This window comes from Ursus arctos, unplaced genomic scaffold, assembly GCF_023065955.2.
Source record: "Ursus arctos isolate Adak ecotype North America unplaced genomic scaffold, UrsArc2.0 scaffold_11, whole genome shotgun sequence".
In the NCBI taxonomy this organism is placed as follows: Eukaryota; Metazoa; Chordata; class Mammalia; order Carnivora; family Ursidae; genus Ursus; species Ursus arctos.
Window position 1 is genome coordinate 56161324 of NW_026622775.1, and position 20300 is coordinate 56181623.

Genomic DNA, 20300 nt, shown 5'->3' on the forward strand with positions numbered 1-20300 from the left:
CAGCAGCTGAAACACGCATTGAGGGCTATTCTAATCATACGTATATCTTTTAGAAGAGTTTACTGATGTTTCAGTGTGTACTCAGCTTCTTCCAATCCTCATTCTAAATGAATAGGCTAAAATAGTTTGGGGCCCAATTAATGCAAATCCTTAACTGATCACAGAGATGTCTCCTCCAGAATCTGATGGTCCAGGGAATAAGCCAAATCTGGGAAATGAACACAAATGGGATAGACGCACTGGTGCACGGTGCCTTTATGCTACCAGCTCAATACCCAGAACACGTTACAATGCAGATAAAAGGGTTAAGATGCTGGCTTGGCATTTTTCTTGAATCTCTGACACCATCACTTATCAGAGTCTATACACCTATAAAACCTAAAGCCAGCTCAGAAGCACCTCTGTGTATGTCTTTCTCTTCCTGTCCCTATCACAAGATATTTTTCCAGTATCTCCTCCATTTTAAAAACTAATTGTGTCCTTTCAAAATATTTTCCCTACTCACTTGGAGTGTGTGTATAGGGAGATTCACATTTTCTTTCTAGTACAGTTAATTTATATCATCTGCTAATCTATCGTACTACTTCTGCCAACTTTCAGTTCTTATTTTGATTTCATCTCAAGCCCATTTCCTCAGAAGTTCTTGATGTACTTAGTATATAAGCCCCTATGTCCAGAGTGAAGTCAGGCAGGGGCTGATGGGCATCTGGAAGGCTGGACACATCAATGAGTAAGAACTCTTCTCCGGCCTGGAAAAATGGCCAGGGGATCCCATGGTATCAAGGAGAGGTTTTATTGAGGTGCTGACCCCTAGCTGCCTGCCTGCAGATCCAGGCTGGCCAGCTCTCTGCCCAGACAGAAGAGGCCGACGCATGTCCGCCGTGCAGCAGGGTATACTGCTCTATAAATCAGAAGCAATGTTCTTAACATGCTTTCCTAAATCGGATATATGGCCCAAGGCAATTGCCAACAATTACATTTTCTTGTGGATTCTGGTGTACTTCGTAAACTCCTAAGGCCTTCATAGTGAAAGTGCCTTTCTCAGTTCCCCACTTGACACAGACAGCTTCCCAACTGGCCAGATGTAATGCACTTGTGGGCAGTTTTCTATTGATGTGATATTATGAGGGTGGTTGATTATTTTGTGCTTGGACAGCCCGTGATAAAGCTATTTCACTTATCATGAGTAAGAAGGACAGTATTAATAATACCCAAACAAGATACAGAGCAATGTCTAATAGGAATGTATCCAGTGTGCCACGGGATAGCCAACGTGAAGAGGAACTTGCTACAGGACTCCCTGCAGCCAGAGAACTGAGCTCATAATACAACAAAGGGTTGGAATTAGGTTCCTGGGATAAGAAATGGGATGGACCCTGAGGTTAAAGTCAAGAACAGAAATTTTGGGGTGAGCTGGGAAGAGGGCACTAGTTTAGCATTTTAGGGTTAAAACCCACAAACTCCTTTCCTCAGTTTTGCCGTTTACTAGGAGATAACTTCTGGGAGTCAGCTGATCCCTCTGAGCTGCAGGCCCATCTCTTAGGCTCCTTTTGAGCTACCATTCAATGACCACAACAACCAGGAGTGTGGCTGGGGCTGGCTGAGGGATGGAATGGCAAGTGGCAAAGAAGAGGAGAAGAAGAGGGAACGAGCAAGGAGTTTCTTATGTACAGTGAAGATCTCACTGCAGGAAATTCAATCAGCACAAAGAACTGTGGTTGTCAAGCCTTTCAGGACTTGGTGATGGCCCAGGAACCAGCTTGGGCATCATACGGCACATGGTAACTTGTTTTCCGTAGGGAAGGCAACTTCTTGAGTGTTCCTCACATCCTAAGCGATATAATGAAAAAGAAAACTGCCTCAAGCTCCCAAGGCCTTTGGACCCTCCATCTACACCCTCCAGACACCCTCACCACACTACTGAGATGAATCAGATTCCTGCAGGGCTAGACCACTGAGGGGCTGGCCAAGGCATAACACAGTCCCCAGCTGGGGCCTTGAAACCTTCATTTCACTTGATAATTCACTACAGAGAGGTCTTGGGTCTGCTCTTGCCATTTGGGGGGTATAATTTTTATCATGAAATTCCACTATGATAAAATGTGGTTGGTGTTCAAATATTTATTGACTGTCCTAGGAACCAGGCATGCGTTACTTTTTTTTCTTTTTTCCCTTTTTTAATGACTAGTAACAATCTAGGCATGGGGATGCTTCAAGAAAATGAAAATAAAACACAAAAACTTTTAAATTATTTCAATGTAATATTTCCAGGGGTCCTTTGCTCAAGAGTAAAAGCCAGAGAAGGCCTTCCCATGGCCTCTACAATTTGGCCCCTAGCAGCCTCTCAATCTTCATTTCTGACCTCACTACCCATCTCTTACTCCCTGCCAGCCACACTGGGCCCTGCCAATCCTGGAATGTGCCAGATATATTAGAACCCTTGCACTTACTATTCCTTCCATCTGAAATAAGTCCCCGGGATGCCTGCAAGGCGCACTGCCTACATTTCCTTTCTCAAATGTCACCTCATCAGCAAGGCCCTCCCTGGTCATCTTACAAAAAATAGCATCCTCCAATCCCCATCAGTCCTTGTCACCTTTACCGTGCCTTCATACCGTGAACTATCCTGTTCCTACTAAGATATGAGCTCCTGGACAGATGGACTTCTGTTGTTGACACTGTTCGCTGTCGTATCCCCATGTCTAGAAACATACTTTGCTCATTGCAAGGGCTTGGATATCTGTTGAGTGAATTTATACTAGTTCTATGCCCTCTCATTTGGACACATTACTAACTTATGGGGCATCTACATTCGCCCTACATTTCCCGCAAATTCTACCCATTTCTTAGAAATTCTGGGTAACTAGGTCTATTCCTTACCACGAAACTAACTTTAAAATATAAACCAAGATTTCTTTAAAAGTCAGTCTTTAGAAACACATCCTTCCTTACAGGGAGCCCTGAGAGGTGAGCTACTCCCAACACAGCCCGGGAGCAGAGGCTGAGGGAGAGGGTCCGTCAGAGGACTTGGGGCTGCTGTCTGGCATGAGTAATGTGTCTGGGGACTATTTTCTATGCCCGAAATATACATTCTTTTTATTGTTGAGATGAAAAGCAACCGCCTACTTAATTTATACATCAAATGTCGAAACCATCCCTTACTTCTTATCTCTCTGCTTGTTTGATTAAGGCCATTCAAATTCACGGTGTAGGAACTGGATTACCTGGGGTTTCTTCTTTCAGCAGAGTAAAATTTCATCTATTTGAAAAAATATGCTCAATAACTGAAGAGGGTAGTTAAAAAAGCCTTTCCTCCTTCCTCCTTTACCAGCTTATTATCACAAAGTGGAATTGCATAATGAATATTTCTCTGAATCGCATATGCCAAGTGTTTTTCATAGACACTAGGAACTGGATCTTAGTGAAAAACAGATTAGAAGAGAGCCTGTAATTCAAACCCTGTTTGATTTGTTATTAAGAGCTCAATAACAATGTCCCTTATGATTACCTAAGCACTTACGGTTTATGAAACACTCCCACGGATGGTATCCCATTTGAGTCTCACACTACCCTAGGACATGGCCCTACCTTAGGACAAGGTCCAGTGGTTCTTTCTGTCCACACTGAATGGTGAAAGCAGCAGAGGCCAAGGCACCAACCCACAAGGAGAAGCCCCTCACAGAACCTTGTCTTCTCGCACTCTCTTGCTCTTGTAACCCCTGTACAGTTATCACTGAGTGAACACCACAGCTTGGCCAAACTGTCTAAATGTTATAAGCACCCAAGCTGTCAGAATTGTTATTTAAAATTAACGATTTCAAAATACTGATATTATTTTAAAAACCATTTAAAAATTTTGGACATAAAATCAATTATCTTTCAAAATTTGGTTGAATCCAAATAATCTTCTAGCTTGACTTTAGTGCATATCCTAAGATCAATCTTTCCCCCAAATTAAGTGTTTTTCAGTGCGACAACATGGAAAATTACCTTAACTAAACAAAAAACCAGAAAAAAGTTGAAAATATGGGTTCAGTGATTGCCACACAGAATTTTGAAGGAAGCTTTGCTATTCTCTCAGCTTTGATGGGAAAAGGCCCTGAGCACAATTGCCAGATATCTTAATGATTTCTCACCTGTGCAGTCAGATTCAGCTAAGTGATTAAAAAATTAGGAGCCAGTTGTATCAGTTAAGCTGAACTCCCAAGTATTTATGAGGCCACTATTATCAGCTTAGTACCAATTGGTGTGGGCTTAAAAAAAATTTTAAGACCAGTTCTTTACCCTACTGGTGCTTAGAATCTTGGTGATAACTGCACACCAAACAATATACAATTAAGCAGTAAACTGGGCAAATACCACAGACATTCAGAGGAGGGCCAGCTGGAAAGGTCACAGAATGTTCCCTGGGGTTGGTCAAATCCTGAAGGATGAATAAAGGAGACATGATAGTTTTCTCAGCAGGAGTAATGGCTTAGTTTAGACAAGTAGGGATGGAAATAAACACGGCATGCCAATTACAAATAAAAATCTGTGTTATAGTATGTTTTTGCTAGGCTTCTGCAATGGATCTGATGTGCATCCTCATCTCAAGAACTCTGGGATATTAGAGCACTCCTCCAGAAACTCTATTTAATAAGGGGGCCTCTAGAGCTCCTTAGGAGAAATGGTAAGGAGGATTCTGGGACAGATGATCCATTACTTAGGAAGTAAAAACTAAAACACCAGTGAATGAAGGGGAGATAGCCGTAACCCAGAGGTAGAGATGAGATGCCCGAGGAAGGCAGGAGGGAAGCAAAAGTCCACTATAGGTGCTGGGCCCAGCCGCACAGGGAGAAATGATGTGCCTGCAGTGAAGCAAAGTATTGGTAATACTCAAATGTTTTCTAGAAATTAATTTCAAGTTCCTCAAAAGTGTTTTAAGATGCAGAAAACCAAGTGACCTTTGGGAAGTCTAATAAGAGCAAGACTCAGTCAGACACCAAATAATCCAGGGTTGTCCAAACCCTGAAGGAAAAAAAAAAAAAAAAAACCTTCCCTCCAACTTAGGACTGACAACAGGAATGGCAAAAGGGTGGGTGGGGAGAGGGCAAGAGCAGAAGCACAGGCAATTAGTAAGGGCAATGCAGCCCAGGGCCTGGCTTTGGTAATGAAGCAGACATTTACAAAGTGAAGTTAGCACTAGCAGCTGGAAAGCAAGAAATCTCAAGGTTACTAGATGTTCAAACCATCCCATGGCCATCCTGGGGTGTGAAGACCCAGAAAAAAAGTCCTGGGTAAAGCTTGGAGCCAAATACTGATGCAGTCTTCACTCAAATACCTCCCCATGCTGAGGACCAAGGAAAGTGGGTTTTGCCTCAGTAAGAAAACACAATGCCTATATATACATCTACTTAATTCTTTACAGGGCAGCTTGGCCACTAGGAAGAAAGGAATTAACTGGTCAACTTGGAATAGCTCCCACTTTCACAAATATTATATTGTCCTTGCTAGTTCCCAGAGAGTACAGAATGGTACAGACCCTGGAACAGATGCAGCCCATCTTGTCTAGGAGAGGTAGTGCTTTAATAAACCGATGCAAATGAAGTGAATTAGCCTCAGCTGGGGCCCTCCAGTCCTGAACTGGGTGGGACCCATCAATGGGCAATTCTGGAACATTTTATTCCAACCCATTTACTTCCTTAAGGAGCAAAGCCTTCTCTTCCACTCTTCCTGGCATCATCAGCCAACTCTAATCCTCAATGGAAGGAAAGATTTTGAATTATATTTAAATACCTGCTCAGCAAACTTTCTCTCTTCCACAGATTACAAAGAGTCAACTTCAGCCCAGCCTCTAAGACAGTTACCTTCTAGTCCAGAATTAGGGAAGTCTACCTCATATCAATATCGTTCAGCCTCACTAGCATCCCCAAATACTTCTGCCCAGAAGCTGATGAACCATCAGGGAATCAATTTCTTCTTTCTTTCTTTGATGCCTCCCTTGCAAAGTACGTGCCCAGCAAGGAAATTCTGATTTCCTCCTCCACACACAGCTGTGGGTTTGGGCTTCCCTGCTCCTCTGCTGCTTTAGGTGCCTCTGGTTAAGCACCTGCAGTGGAAGTCGGTGTCTCTGGTCCTGCAAAGCCTTGTGCTCACAGAACCCTCAAGAGACTGTGCCTTCCACACTCTGCAGCACCCGACACAGACAATCCAATCACATGGGAGTCGCTTCTGATGCCTCCTTTCCCTCCCTGCTCACATGGCCACCACATTCCTGGTTTTTCCCAACTTTATGTGCTCACCATCTCTGACTGGCACCTCTCTACTAGACTCCTTCCTCACTGACCTGCCTCTAGTCTTGCCTGCCTCCAATTCACATACCAGGTTGTTGCCGAAATCAGCTGACTCCCAAAGATCTGACTTAAGACATACTCCATGTCTTTGTCAGTAGTATGAAACTGAAGTCCTTGGCAGGACATACATGATCCTTCATGATCCGACTCCTATCCAGCTCTTTAACCTCATCTCTGCAGCTTCCCCTGCCCCTCTCCTTTCCTGGCTGCCTCGAATTCCCCACAGCCCCTCCGTGTCTCCAGCTGGCCACGCTGCCTTTCATAACCTTGCGCGGCTGGCAAACCCCTACTTGGCTTTCAAGTCTTGCTTCAAAAGCCCTCCAGGACGCCCCCAGGTAGCCCTGGACACTGCTCTTCTCACTGATCTTAACCCATACCTTCATTTTTCCCCCCTGCAATGATTTTTGTGCACGTCTGCCCCACCATTAAGCTCTCAGGTCATCAGTATTTGTTGAATGTATTGATGAATTAATTAATGAAGGGATGAGAGAAACTTACCTGACAATACAGATTTGGAGACACTGGTGTGTGGGCTAGTGATGCAGTCATCAGGAAAAAGAAATCACCCAGAAGGAACACAGTAGACCACAAGATGAGAAAACCAAGGTTGGAACTCAGAGAAAAGAGAGACAAACCCTCTCTTTTGTGAAAGAGCAATAAAAAAAGAAAAGAAAAGAAGCATGGAGAGAACTAGGGGCCTGTATCCCAGTAGACCAAGGCAGAGAAGATTCAAGAAAGAGGAATGGTTTGCACTAAGCTAGTCCTTTACAGTGGCGAACAATAATTATTACATCCTTTTATAAGGACATTTGGGTAAAAATCTTATAAAGTTATATAAATGGGAGCTAGACAATATAGATACACAGTTTTGTTTTTATTAAGATGATTCTTAGTCAAGTCTTACTGTTTCCAGTTTCAGATTCTGCCAGCCGAAGGCTTCCTTTACCATGTTGTCTGAAAAGTGTATTTTTCTCTCACCAATTTTTTCTAACATATAGTTTAGCTTCAATTCAGAGCTACTCTTGTAACACTAAGATAGATTTCTTCAGTTGAGGTTTTCCAGACACAGAGATGGCAACTCGACCAGACTACAAGTTTTTATAAGACAGAAATTAAGCCCTTGTACTTAAGAGAGAGTGAATAAATATGTCTGGAAAGAATGACTGAATTTCTTACAGAAGTTGGGTCATCTAGTACCACAGCTTTCATCCATACCCTGGCAAATACGGAGCCTATAGCAAGCATGCTAATTGATTTTGGCCATTTCCCAGCTTGTACAGACAAGCCCACAACACCCCACAAGCTATGAGCAACTGGTCAGAGCTGGCCCAGGTGACATTACATCATCTCAAGTTAACTGCATTAGATTTGAGCTTTCATGGCTCTCTGGTCATGTCTGCATGGTATACAGCCAGCAGAGAGGCTGTCTGCTAAGAGGACAATGGGCAGAAACAAAGCAGTCAAAATGTGACGTGGTCCTTCTGCTTTACTTTTTATGACCTTCTTCTATTACAAATTGTGAATAAGAGTCTCTTAAGCTATTAATTTCAAAGATGTATACAAGTGCCATCTCTGATCAATTCAGAGAACAGAATTCTATACCATGTGGGTTCCAGATTTCTGTCACTGACCACCTCTGGCTAGACACCCTTTGTCAAACAGCTGTATGAACCTTAGGGTTTAGCCATTGATTGCTTTTTTAGAAGGATAAATCTGGCAGCAGTCTGTTTATTGCATGTTCCTGTTTTAAAATGCTTAGCTGGTTTCCCATCGTTTCTCTATACGTAATAAGATAAAATCCGAACTCCTTTGCATGGCATCAAGTTCATCACAACGAAAGGACCGTTTCATTCTCCTTCTCCTGCCTCTGCCCTTTATTCCATCATACCAAGTCTTTCTTTGCATAATGATTGTATTAGCTTTCTATTGCTCCTTTCTGTGCACTAAGTCATAAACTTAGTGACTTCAACATACAAATGTATCGTCTTTCAGTTCTGTGGGTTAAAAGTTCAAAAGGGATCTTACTAGGCTAATCGGAGAGTTGGCAGTGCTGCCTTCCTTCTGGAAGCTCTAGAACAGCATCTGTTCCCTTGTCTTTGCCAGCTTCTAGAGGCTGCCCACATTCTTGAGTCGTGGCCCCCTTCCATCTTCAAAGCCAGCAATGGCCAGTCGAATCTTTGTCACATGGCCTCACTCTGACACTGACTTCTGCTTTCCTCTTTCACCTGTACGGACTCTTGTGATTACACTGGGCCCACTGAATGATCCTGATAATCTCTCCATCTCCAAATCTTCAACTTAATCACATCTGCAATGGCCCAGAGTGGACATCTTCAGGGGGCCATTATTCTAACAACCATAGTGATGTTCCTTCTGCTTGGAGAGTTCACTTCTCTGCTTAGAAGACTTCTACCTAAATTCCTTAGGTATTCCTTAAGATCCTATGGAAATGTCACTATTTTCATCACCCCCTTCTTCCAACCCAAAGGGCTCATTTCTCTTGTCTCCTCAGTTCCATGTACAATGCCTCTCCTGGAGCACTTACCTTACATTATAGTTTACTTGTCCTCAAGTATGTCTCTCTGACTAGATTCTGAGTCACTAAGTCTTATTCATTTCTGCAGCCCCTGGGGCCTAACTATTAAAGACTGTGGGGAAGAAAAATGAATGTGGTATTTTAATGAGTGAAGACCTCAGGTGGAGGCAGAGGCAAGACAGTAAATTTACAGGGCTTCTGTTTTGAGTACAGCTTAGAAACTAGTTCTGACAGCTCTTAACTAGGTCTTAACACAATACCAATCAAACTCCTTAATCCTTTAACCATTCCAGGGAGGCATTAGAGCCAACTTAAACCATTCACATCTAAGGATATTTCTTTTTTTTCTTTTCTTTTCTTTTTTTAAGGACATTTCTAACTTTAATGTAAGTTGTCATGGATCACAACATGTCAGTTTTAAGTGTCCTCCTGGGCATGGCTGGAAAAGGGCAAGCTGCAGCCCAAGCACTTGGTTGGGTGAGGGAAGTGGTACTATCTGAATGATTTCTGAATTTCGAAAAATGACACTCATCTAACAAATCTGACTATACTACAATGGAGGTTAAAGCCACTTTGCCACAATATTTATGTGGTATTTCAGTATCTGGAAGTTTTTCATTAAAAAAAAAAAAAAAGAACAAAAGTTCAAATAAATAGCCCCAACTGCTCCACTATCTAAATTACAAGCCAAATGAGAGGTTGAATAAATTATGGCCACACCAACGCAGGAATATCTATTTTTAAAGGCCAGTAGTTTACTATGAATATCTAATGTCACTCACAACACCATACAGTACAGAAATCTGAAGACACGGAAATAAAATGAAAAATTACGCGCCTAGCAGTTGAGTTGAAAGAACCCAACAGGCATAAAAAAGAAGGAATGATCACCTGTTTCCTAATTTGAATACAAAGTCTACTTTGCTATTTTTTCTTCATTAGCAATAATAAAAACCCCTCTCCAACCTAAATCCTGTCAGGTTTCATCATTTTAGTTTGGGAAACTCCGTTCTCTTGTGGAATTCCCGAGGCAATAAGCAGTGTTTAAACATGCCTTTTGTTAAATTTCACTGCTTTTCCTAATCTTGAAAAAATGAGATGTTTTAGATCCAAAAGGGGGTCTCCTGATCCGTATTAAACCTCACATTCACAAAGAGGGAATCTTAGGCCTTGGTTCCCCCTCTAGGTCAAGAAGCAGCCAAGGCTAAGGGGAGACATTACCGACTGCCACTTGGGATGCAGCCTGAGAGCACAAGACGGGGTCTACAGGATTAGTTGCGCTCGTATGCGGTACTGCAAGGCAGACTTTAAAGTTGATGCATTGTTATAGAAAAGGGAAGTGCAATTTCTCAGTGTTTGTGTTGGTTTTTTCAAACTTCTAAATTTTTCTGTGAATGTATTTAGAAGTACATTTAGGAGCAATGAACACCACCAACCAACCAATTGGGCTAACACAGGACTAACGGCCTAATTTGCAGAAATACTGATCATGTTGTTGCTATTGTTGTGTGGACATTTCAAGCCTTTCCTGTTCTTAAATCTCGGTTATGTATAGGCAAAGCATAAAGCTCACTGGGGAAATCACTCAGGGGATCTGGAATTAGAGCTGGAGCCATCTCGGGCCAGAACAAACATTGAAGGCTATTCACAAACCAATGAAAAGTCAATGCACTTCCAAAGTCTATTAAGGTCTGTCAAGAATGCAAACAAGAAGTTTTGTAATAAGCTTAATAAATAAAACAACTGAACCTACTAACTGGTACTTACAGAAACAGGCTTGAGAATATAGCCTGAGAGGTAGAACAGGTTCCCGCTAGAACAAGGATTGTTTACCTTGCTCCGATTAAATACAATAATCCTAAGAGTGGTAATGGTACTAAATGTTTTAGGAAGAACCAACAGTACAAACCCCAGTGGGATCTACAAACTGCATTTTTCCGTAAAAGTAAAATGCCAGTAGGAACTACATCGTTCTAACATTCTCCCTTCTGAATATAAATCTTCTTCCATCTTGCATTCCATCCTGAACAATTTTACTATGTTCAGCATAGTAGCAACTGAAAAAAAATGTGTTTCATCTAGAAGCAAAAGTGAGAAACCTTTACAAAAAACACTGAGCTTCTCCAAAGCTAGATTTCCAAATTCTTAATATAAGCTAACACAAAATAAAGACTGCTACAGTAACCAAACTTTTCTGCTAACAAGTATCCTTAAAAACAATGACAATTCAACCATAATAGATTGTTTTCTACAGTATGAGCAGATAATGGACCTACATTCTTTTTTTTTTTTTTTTTTTTTTTTTGCTAACTTGCTTTTATAAATCTTGCAACTTGCAAGCCCAAGTTTTTTTTTGGAGGCGAAGGCAAGTTAATAGTCGAGCTTAAAATAAATCGGCTTTGCAATTACTTTTTTTTTTTTTTTTTGATGAAGCACGTTTCCCCATTCCACGCCATGAAGCAATTCGATGTCAACTTGCTATGGAGTCAAATGCGACAAACTCGGAGAGCTCCAGTCGCGAGGCGGCGGCTTGCTGCACCCACAGCTTCCCGCACTCCTGCAGCATTAGGACGCTGCACTCTCCTGGCTCTGGGTGCAGAACCCGAACCCAAGGCCTCCGGGCCACGGGACAGTACACTCTACCCCCGTCCTCGGGAAACTGAGGCACGGTGAGCCGAGCGATCTGGAGTCCGGCGAAGGCCCCCGCCGCTGCTTGGCGTTCCCTTGCCCCCCGGAGGTCTGGGAGGCTGCACGGCAGCACACTGTAGACACCGCGCTCTTCGCCGTAGGAAGATTATGGCACAAGCCTGAGAGGTGGCTGTCCCCAACCCACCAGCCCCCCGGGTCCCGGGTCCCGCCCCGCAGGGATCTCGAAGCATCCTGCGACCCCCAGGAGCCCGCTACTGGGACCTCACGGCGCCTCCAGCGAGCAGCCTCCTCCTTGGGCTCCGCCAGCCTAAGCACCCGAAAGTTCTTCGGCCCCAGCGGCCGCAGCGACCCGGCCGCCTACCCCGTGCGGGGCTCCCTGCCACCCGCTCCCAGCCGCCCCTGCTGTCCGGGCGCCCCTGCTAACCTGACGCCGCCGCGCCACTCAGGTGGCCGCCTTGCGCCCCTCGCCATGGCCAGCCTGCGAGCTGTCGCCGCTCCACGCTCCGCGCCCGACGCCCGGCAGCGCCTACTGCGGGCGAGCTGCCTCCGCCGGAGCCGGGCAGCGATGCGGGATGCACCGCGGGCGGCCAAGAGTGCGGAGCTTCCCACCTACAGCAGCCGGAGCCGGCCGGTGCCGAGCATGCCCAGTGCGGCTCGCCGAGCGGCGCGGAGGCGCGGGGCCGGGAGGGGTGTTGCCGCCGGGTTTTCGCAGCAGCCACGGGCGCGGGGCGGAGCTGGCCGGCCGGGCGAACCTGTGAGAGCAGCGGGATCCGCCGGCGGAGGAGGGGGGCGGGTTAAGTGTGTTGGGGAGTCTCTCATTCAGCGGGCGCAAGCTCTGGGGCGGGATTCGTCCCCCGGGCTCCGCTCAAGCACGCCTAGGGTGTTGCTGGAGCCGAGGGCACTTATTTCCGACGCTGTGGTGCTTGGGCAGCGTGACTGATAATTGTCGGGGGGCAGGGCGCTCCCAGGGCTTCCAGCGCAACTTTTCTGAGCGTCGCGTCGCATTGTTGTTCAGGGACACCCAGGAACAGGTTTCCTAGGATCCCATCCTGGGACACGGGAGAGAACCAACCGTTCAGCCTCTGGACTTAACCCTATCTCCAAGGCCACCTGTGAAGCCACCTGGCCATCAAATCTTCGCGGGCCTTCCCGGGTGACTCTGCTGTCACTTCTAAAGCTCACACAGAAGCGGCTGGAAGAAAGTACAATAGGATGTTCACTGGTGACTTCTGAGTGGTGGGGTTCCAAGGATTTTTAAATTTTTTCTTTTTTGATTACAGTTTCTGAGTTTTCTATAATGGAAATCTGGTGCTTTTTATATGTTATTCTAAAATCGCTTTTTAAAAACGCCTGCAGAACTTCGGCGGCACAGTCCTGCAATGTAAGCAGCAACCCCCCCCCCCACCCCCATTGTTTTTGTTGTTTTAAGACTTGCGGGAGACAATTTCTGGGGACCCGACCAGGCTCTTCCTCCCAGCCTCCTTTCGGGCCGTCCTTTGGCCACGCCCCAGCCCTACCCTTTTACTCCAGTACCGCCCACTTCTCCTTTGGTTGCTGAAAAAATCCGGAAAGGTGGATTTTCAACATTGACGTTCCCGGTGGCTCCTGTGCCAGAATGGGCATGTTCCGCCGCCGGGTCAGGGACTGCTGACAAGGGGGAGAGGCGTCTTTAAGCAACTCCCAGTCTCTCTCCTCCTTCTCTCCGTCCTTGGCAAACGGAACAAAGTAGCACCTCCGACCCCCTGCCCGGAGCTCGGACCTGCAAAGTGGGTCAGGACTCGACTGAGCATGCTCCGGACAGTGCCAGAATGCCGCACGCGGCTGGCTGCATCTCGTTGCCCAAGGTTGATGTAGCTGCGCTCGCTCGTCACGACATCGAAGGTCAGGAGGCGGGTGGAAGCAGGGCCCTCGAGTTGCGCTATAGCTTCGACACGTGGACAGGTCGCTTCTACCCAGGCTCGTGTTGGGGGTGTGGTGTGGATGCGTGGGATCTGACTTATAAGTGACTCAAACCCTGATTTTTCCCTAAAAGATTAAAATTAGAAATAATGTTTTAACATTGGCTTTATGACATCTCCAATAATAACACATTTTAGCTCTAAGAACTTCTCGGCCCATCTTCCTTTAAAGAAACCTAAATCTTTTTTCGAGTGTTCTTTACATTTGCACCAGAATCCTAAATTTTCTCTTGTTTTATCAAAGATTAAATGTTTGTCCTCACTTTCAGATAATTCCAGAGTAGTATATTCCTTTTTTTTTTTTCCTTCCGACAATTCTGTGTTCACTGAGACTTCTGTCCATCTCTTTTCAAATTCTCAGAGAATGGGCAGAATGCCCTCATGCTATCTTTTTTTTTTTTTTAAAGATTTTATTTATTTATTTGACAGAGATAGAGAAAGCCAGCAAGAGAGGGAACACAAGCAGGGGAGTGGGAGAGGAAGAAGCAGGCTCCCAGCAGAGGAGCCTGATGTGGGGCTGGATCCCAGAGCACCGGGATTACGCCCTGAGCCGAAGGCAGACGCCCAACGACTGCGCCACCCAGGCGCCCCGCTCTCATGCTATCTTAAATAGGCTTGAAGCAGGTGTGGGAAATTTGCTTTTAATGCTCTGTCACAGAAGAGAAGACTGAAGTGGAAAAGATTACAGGGAAGAGATTTTACAGGCTTGAGGTAATATACTCAAGAACCCAGAGAGAGCCTTGCAGTGAGACCAGGCAGGTCAATGGCATATTCTGTTTTCTGTCTGAGGAGGAAAACGGGCAGATGGATCAGCTGCCCAGTGTCGGTCGGTGTGATAGGGGGAGATACCTTCACTAAGGGTTGGCTTCATTTAAGCCCCTCCCTCTCATCCAGCCCCGGTTCAGCGTCAGCATGATTGGAGACACCATCTTTAAAGGAAGGTCACTCCTGGGAAGAACTTAAGTGTTTCCCCCCAGACTCTAACTTGTGCTGGTCATCCTCATCCCTCAGCTTTGAGACTCCGTTGTTCCTGGTACCTCCTGAGCGCTGCTCTTGTTCCCTACAGATATCTATACCGCAAATAGTCTGGCTGGGGAAAAGATGGGTAAGACATCACTTTAATAGTCCATACTGCATTCCTTCCCATCTGAAGCTTCCTCGTCACCAGTCTTCCATGACACAAAACTTTCTTAGTTTTTCTGTCTCTCTGATGGTTCTTTCTCATCTTCGTTCTCTGGATTCTTTTCCTTTGCACTACCCCATTGTAGATGTTCTGTCCTGTGGCCTCTTCCCTTCTGCTTTCCCTTCTGCTCTTCCAATCTGATGACCAGTCAGTACCAAGGTGGGGTTCAGTTGGTGTGTGCACATAAGTTCATAATAGCTGTTAATTGCTGCCAATTCTTTCTGGTCCATCAGGCGCCTATTCTGATTGGTCATTGTCTATGCCTGACCATTTGTCTCTACTGGTTTTAATATTTTGAGTATTATCTTTGCCACAAACATCATATTCCTCTCCAAATCTCCCTGAGTTTGAACTCTTATATGTAATCTTACCAATACCTTAATTGCTGTGACCCTCAGGAGATTTGAGCTCTATATGTCCCAAACACAACTCAAGAGCTGTAGTTGCTCTCCTACTTATGTGTCCTAACTTGGTTACTGGTCCCCCCATCTTCTCAGCTCTGCACACCACAGATATGGGTGTTATCCTTGATTCACCCATCTGCCTTTCCTCTGTCATCCAGCTAGCCACCAGCACGTCCACCCTACCCTTAGACATCTCTGCGTATGGACCCTCCACCTGCACTGCCCTCTCAGGCCCATCATCCCTTCCAAATGAGTCCTCCCTCTCCCTGTGTTTCCTCCAGTCCAGTCTCCACGCCTCCTCAGACTTTACTTTCTAAGCAAATTATATGTTAGTATATTTGCTAAGCCCTTAGTGTCTGGATTCATAGTGCCTTCAGGATAAAGTTCAAGTTTTAAGCATGAACTGGCCCCTGTCTCCCTCTCCAGATTAGTCTCCAGTCAGTCCCATATCCTAGCCAGTCCGAACTACTTGCTATGCAAATTCATGCCTCCATGTTCCTTTAGTTCTTTTGTTTCTTCTTTCCACTTGTTCATCCCTTGGCAACTGTTAAGGCTTCAAGGTCCAGTTCAGGCTTGGTGCCCTGTGACCTCCTCAAGACGACTTCCTCATGAACACTTCACCTATATACCATATATTTTGTCTTCATTTTGACACCTAACCTTGTTTGTTTGTTTTTTTTTCAACTCCTCCATTATATTGTAGGCAATGTGACAGCAAGGGCTTGTCTCAATCATCTTTGTATCTTTGTTTTTCAGTTTTCAGTAACATTTACTTAATAAATGAATAATCGACATTTGTACCCATATAATATTTAAAGTTTGTTAATTTTTAAAATGCTTCCTGAGTATTGTAAATAGAATGCAAAGAAAAAAATACCAGAACAAAGTCATGTCACATACAACCTGCTGAATGGTTTGCTTTTTTGAGTAATAGAGGCAAGATCTCAGATTTGACCTTAAACCCAGTGAATTTTCTTTAGCTTCAGAAATCCAGGAAGTGTGTTGTGAGCAAGTCTGATGTCCTTGTATTATCAGTCTCTAGCTGCACAAAGCTAAACATTGTATTGCTAATTAATCCACAAATTCCATTGTTGTTTATCACTGTGTTTTCTTCCATGGGGTTGTTATTGTCCTCTAATTATATAGTGAGTCTGTAGAATAGATTTTGTTTATTTTTTCTGTTGAAAGTATGGCACCTCTGGAAAGCAGATTAACCCTTTAGGAATGAACATAATTTTTTCGGTTCTTCTAGCTCCCATTGTCTGCCCAGAGCCCCTAGAGCTAGCTATGGAGGGGACTGACCAGCTGCTTTAGAACCACCCCAGAGGATGAGGAACACCTTCCAGACCTCCTGGATAGAGTGGTCTTGGGGGCAGCAATTTTAACAAGCCCTCAAGGGGATTTCACACACTGTGTTTGAGAAATATAGCTCTACATCATATGGATAATAGGAAAAATAATAACTGTTAGTCCACAACTTCAAGTAGCCCCAATAATTTTTTTTTGTTTTCTTTGCCGGAGAGATATATGTGAGTGGAGAGGCTATCAATCCATTTCGAAAAGTGTCATCCATGTTTGTGCTTATTAAATAGCCTTCACTTATTTTAGATCCTGGAGAATATGAAAGAGCCCATAGTAAGGGAGCTTCTTGTTTTTCTCTGTATTGAAGCACACAGGGATTTTTACTCAGTGACCATATAGGCCCCATGTTATTTGCCAGCACCTCTGTCCTCACTCAGTTCAGCCTCCTTTGACAAACGGTGAGTCAGACAGTGGGAGTTCTGACCTTACCCCCTTTATCAGAGGACAGTGAGGCTCTATGACCCTACATTAGGCTTTTTCCTTGTTCCTGGGTGTCTAAAAGGACACAATTAGGAAGGCACATGGGGGAAGAATAAAAGAAAACAAATACTTCTCTCCACGATCTTGTGATTTGCTGGCCAAGGAGAGTGAAGCATCTTGAGAAGTATGAGTCAATATTAGAAAAATATTCCCTTCCTCATTATGGGTTTACCTGAGCATTTGTGTTGGTTCTTTGGAGTTGTGTGTGTTCATGTGTGTGTGGTCTAACCAGTTAGCCAGAGGCAACAATCAGGAGAGCAGATGACATGCCCACAACTCACATGGGACAGAAGCTCCAGCTCAAAGGGTCACGCCCTTCCTGGACCTTCCTGTGAGACGGCACCAAAGCCCTGCCCTCCTGGACACTTTGCCAGTCTGGGACATTAATGGCCATTGCAGCCAAGCCTCCCAGTCGTCAGGGCTTGCATGCACACAGTGAGTCACATTTCGGGATGAATTTTTGGCAGGAAAAGGGATGAATCCAGGAATCCTTTCAAGTGTGTAGGGGCTTTCTGAATGTGGATATTTGCACAGGAAGTTGAGAAGAGGGGACCCCTTGGTAAGAGAGGTGTGAAAAGGGCCCAAGAAAGGCTAACCGGGGAGATAGGGTGAGCCCTGCAGGGACCCCTTTGTAAAAAATGACTTCACAGGTGCTTCTTTTTTGGATTCTAGAAAAGTTATGTTTTGCACATAGCTTGAAGTTTTGTTTTAGTTTATAATTTCCTTGGGAAAGAGGAAAGGCCAGACATCCACTTTCCTGCCATAGGGTAGAAGAGGTCAATGTTGAGAGACCCAAGCAATCAAACAAACAAATCACTGTCCAATAAGTGGGAAAGCGAACATCCAAAGGAAGCCAGCATATTCTCCAGGAGTCCCACAAGGACAGTCCTTTGTCCCTGACACTTGACAGGGAGGTCACAGTACCAACTTCAGAATGCTGCTCAGGCCCGAGAACGTCCGCAGCATCACTGTGACCTCAGCTGGAATAACCTGATAAATCTGCACAATGAGAGACCCAAAATAAACTCGGAAAGGTGAATTTCCATTTCCGTGCTGATGATTTTCATGCCTCTCTCTCTTGAGTAGTAAATACACTAGAGTTGAGAGGGAAGGGAAGGGAAATCTGGATTTTTTTTCTTTTTAGCATACAGTTTAATGTAACACCAGAAATCTCTGTTTGGACACAGGCTTCTGTGAGAGCAGAGGCTGGGAAGGAGTCCCAAGGTGTGGCTGGGGCAGGGAGGGGAGAATGAGGTGGGTGATGGGGGAGCACAAGCTCTTTTGGGGGCTTCGGGGACTTACGGAGGCAAGAATGGGGAGAATAAGATGCTGGCCCGGTGGTAGGTAGAAAGAACTGGTTTTCATTTGGTAGGATTTGAAGGACAATGGAAGGCTGGAAGGTCTTCATTATGTGGAGATCTGGTTTCCTTTCTCAGGGCCTCCCCCTCTGCTAGGCCAGGTTTCCATAAAGCTGTGGTCCAAAGCCCAGGCCCTTCCCCACGAGGCTTCATAGTGGGGAGCTCGAACACTCTGGACATTTGCAAGTGAATTGTCACCATGGGTGAGGGCTGAGAGGGTACTGAAATTTACTTTTGATGCTGTTACAGTGGTGGTTTAAGCCAACCCTAGGAATGAAGTTTTCTAAGAGATTGAAACTCACCCCTTCTGTGTGATCTCCGCCCTCCCTTTCCCAAATAATAAATACAATTTCTACATGTAATTATGGGAACCATAGTGTTTGATTCATTCTCCACCACGGATGAGTGTGCTTACGGATCGTTGTTGTCACTTAGGGACAGTGTGGGGGTTATGATAGAGCTGTGGTTATCAGGCTAAGGGAATAGGGTCTCTCCATTTGGACTATACCCGCTTTTCAGGCATGTATAAGTTTCACAGCTTCTCTTTAGTAGTCTTTTCAATCCAATCTAGTATATTTTCTGACATATAATAGATGCCAATAAATTTTAGTCAATTACATGCTGGATACTGGTGCTAGAACTACACATTGGAGTATCTTGGAGGCAGGCATTTTAAAATACAAATGCCATCAGTCGCTTGACTGGGCAGAAACGCCATTGAGACTTTGGCCTCAGTCTGTATGACATTGATTCTGCTTTTCTTTTTGATGAGGTGTTTCGGATCTCTTACCAGCAGGTTTCTCCCTGATTTGGGTCAGCTGGCACAAAAGGCTGCTAAAACATTGTGGATCAGTGTAGGGCTGAGAGCGTGAAATATTTTGAAGAAGGTTCCTAAGAAATAGTGGCTATTTTTTCAGCATTATGGTTTATGGGTTCTCTCTTATAATTTCAGCTGTTAATTATATATATAACAGCATTTTCTGCTATTAATTTCAACGAGTCTTCCTTTTTGCTTCTGTAGGAATTTTAAAGGTGGCTTAATTTTGAAATTAACCATCCCTAAAACTTGAGGAATTCTGTGATTCTATTTATGAACTAAATGGGCCGGTTTCCTTAAACTGAGCAGAAATTACGATTTGGTGCTCACAAGTATAGAATGTAGGGTGAGGTGGCTCAGAGGTATACCTAAGAATCATTAATAAGCGTAATGGCATTGGCTCGCAATGACAGGGAGAACACAGAGTGGAGTACAAAAGGACTCTGCACATCTGTCTTGATGTGATTGATTTCAGTGATTTATAATTCTGTGTGTCTGCTTTGGCCTGTAGGACTAATTATTGAAAATGGACTAAGCTTGAAAGGGGCGTACCCAGCCCGTCTTTAGGTATCTTCTACTGTTACATGAATATTACATTTAATTACATTAAAAGTCCACTATTGCTTATTGCCCGTAAGAGACATGGTAGGTAATGAGTTCACTCAGAGCAGAACCACCTGTCACTCTGTAGCCTTTTACCAGCCTGTAATTCATCTGGCACGGGGCCCCCATTCCTAAGGGCACCTGAAGAGCAGGAGAACCAAAGAGATTTCTGGAGATGGTAGTATTACAAAAGAGCCCCCAAATAGGCATCCATAGGAAAATCACAGCCCCCCCCCCCCCCCCCCCCCCGTCTCACACTCATTTAAAGCTTGAAGTTCAGTATTTTGAAGTCACTGCGTGCTCTTTTTGGAACTAGGCTGATTTTCTTATGAGGGTCTTAATCTGGATTTCTGTCTCTATTATCTTTGCTTGCATTTACCCTCACACTATTTTTCTTGAGAGTGTTATTTGCCTTCTTTTCATAATATTATGGGAAGACTCATGAGAAGACTAATGGGGAAATGAGGAACCGAAGCCATTATGGGAAGAGTCTGAGAGACTTCTCCGACGCAAGCCAGGCTGCAGTCCTCCAGATCCCATTCCTGTCGCCCGACTTCCAGGACAGTTTCCAAAGACCACATGCGTAAATGGTTGGGTCAATTTATTTCTTACACAATG

At 44.6% G+C, this 20300-nt stretch overlaps 1 protein-coding gene and 1 long non-coding RNA gene across 3 annotated transcripts in view; one reads left to right on the plus strand and one right to left on the minus strand.

The window, feature by feature from the left end:
- Positions 1-12194, minus strand: part of MFAP3L (microfibril associated protein 3 like) — a 38952-nt gene extending 26758 nt beyond the window's left edge. Inside the window, exon 1 of the mRNA XM_026485617.4 lies at positions 11942-12194. The gene's annotated coding sequence lies outside the window, so the exon portion shown is untranslated. The remainder of the gene's footprint in view (positions 1-11941) is intronic.
- A 101-nt stretch (positions 12195-12295) lies between these two features.
- The window catches only part of LOC113245527 (uncharacterized), a 47788-nt gene continuing 39783 nt past the window's right edge, over positions 12296-20300 (plus strand). Inside the window, exon 1 of one of the 2 annotated variants that reach the window (XR_008958666.1) lies at positions 12296-13398. This is a non-coding gene — a long non-coding RNA (uncharacterized LOC113245527). The remainder of the gene's footprint in view (positions 13399-20300) is intronic. The other variant, XR_007187968.2, reaches the window with a different exon arrangement.